The 1,990-nt window shown below is 35.8% G+C and overlaps 1 non-coding gene across 1 annotated transcript; it reads right to left on the minus strand.

Annotated features, from left to right (window-relative positions):
* Window positions 1–1,092: 1,092 nt before the first annotated feature.
* LOC118711963 lies at window positions 1,093–1,219 on the minus strand. The gene has a single exon (XR_004985910.1). It is a non-coding gene; the product is annotated as a small nucleolar RNA SNORA38 (small nucleolar RNA).
* Window positions 1,220–1,990: the final 771 nt, after the last annotated feature.

Consider the following 1,990-nt stretch of genomic DNA (forward strand, 5'->3'; position numbering starts at 1 on the left):
GAGAAACATGGTCGTTCTTGACAGCTTTTTAGTCCCTCAGCCCTAAGAATACCCCAGCAAATATTTTGTTTGTTTGTTTGTTTTTTGTTTTTCTACTTGCATCCTACAAATATTATTTTCACCATGGTATAAGAAAATGTAAGAAGACACTGCAGTTATTAATGACTATCTGTTATGTGGTACTAGAATTAACTAAATAGTATCCTCCAGAAGGCTAAGAAGAGTAGAATGAATTATATTATTCATTTGTCCTAGATCTGACACTTCTGTTATTGCAGTTTAAAATGGTATTTGGGTTTGGGAAGTGCCACATCAGATTAACTAACAGTGACCTTACAGTAGATGAAAATTTCTAGCAAAAATATAGATTCATTCATTCATTAAAAAATATTTTGAATCTACTCTGGGCACTATTCTAGATAATGTGGACATAGCTTTAAAAAAGGGCAGTAATATTCCTTCCTTCATAGAGTTAAAATAATAATAAACTTTCAATAAAGTCAGTGGTATCTCTAACAGAATTTGATTTTTAAAAATAAATAAATAAATAAGTAAATAAACTCCCAGGTTGCTGCCCTAGCCCACTTCTGGTCAGGAGGATAAATATCAGAGTCCAAATGGAATGGAAATAAATTACTTTAAAAAATAACCTCCTACTATTTTTTATTCATTTAATATTAATAAATGCAAATGAACACTCAGTAGGCTGCCCAATATGGCTGCCACTCTGCCAGCTATTGTGTATTATATTACGCACCATCTAGTTCCCTGCTTCACCAGTTACATCTTTGTTAAATTTAAATAAATTGGCACAATTTGGGATATCTTTCTCCTAGCAACTATTGACGATTTTTTTTCTTTGAATCAAGGCCAGAAACCAGTCTGTATTTCACTCTTGATGATGTCCAAGGATCTATTCTTGTATACTCTTGTATATCGTATTGTGACAGAATAGGCTGGGTTGTGACACAGAGGCAAACTCCAAAACTTCAGTGGCTTAAAGCACACATTTACTTATTTCTTGCTTACACTATATTTCTTTCTTCTTCTTCTTCTTCCTTCCCTCCCGCCTCCCCACCCCCCCACTTTCTTCTATTTGGGATGGTTGATCTTGAACCTGCAAGCTGGTTCTAGATTTCTCCAAGTCCACATTTCTTTCTTTGCCTCCCATTCTTAGTGGCCAAAGACAGGGAACTGCAGACACGCCTTTGTAGGAGGGGCTTACGCTATATTTCCATTGCACGTAGCAAGTAGGTGTCTGTCTTTCATAAACCCTCAGGGGTCCCAGCTGGCCCAGCTATGCCACTTTAAGTATTGTCAGTCAGAAAGCCAAAGGGAAATTGGATGTGGTGAAGGGGACACTGCCTCTTGGAGCTTTCACTTTCTCTACTCAGAGAAATTACTTGCCACACCCAATGCCGAGCACACAGGGAAATACAACCCTGCCATGTATTGAGAGAGACAGCCTGGAATTTGTGAACCACCATAATGATTATCACAGGAGCACTATTTACTGATTATATTCTTCCTTCCCAAAGTAATATTACTTTCAGGTGTTCAGAATCTTACTTTGACATTTATGCTAATATGATCAATTGAACAACTTACCATAATGCATTAAATTTACATTATCTGTCAGGTGTCATTATAAATCTTGAATATATTCCCTAATTAGACATTTCACTTCTTTAATCTTAAAGAAGCAAATCATTTCATGCTTTTGTAGGAGAGTGATAGTGACATAAAATACGTAGGCCTCTGAGGGTAATGAGTAAGTCTATAATGATGTGGGTATGGATTGGAACTTTTCTCAACTGCTAAAACGACATGAACTGTAATGTGGTTATTAAGCAATCTTTGGAATATTTCTCATATACCTTCATTCATAATCCATCTTATCCATTTTTTTATGGGAAAAAATATGAGATGCTCATGGTTTTTTAATAAATTAGGTTTTAGAAATTTACCTATTGCGGATGGTTTGGGAGAC

This window comes from Pipistrellus kuhlii, unplaced genomic scaffold (genome assembly GCF_014108245.1).
Source record: "Pipistrellus kuhlii isolate mPipKuh1 unplaced genomic scaffold, mPipKuh1.p scaffold_m20_p_8, whole genome shotgun sequence".
Classification (NCBI taxonomy): domain Eukaryota; kingdom Metazoa; phylum Chordata; class Mammalia; order Chiroptera; family Vespertilionidae; genus Pipistrellus; species Pipistrellus kuhlii.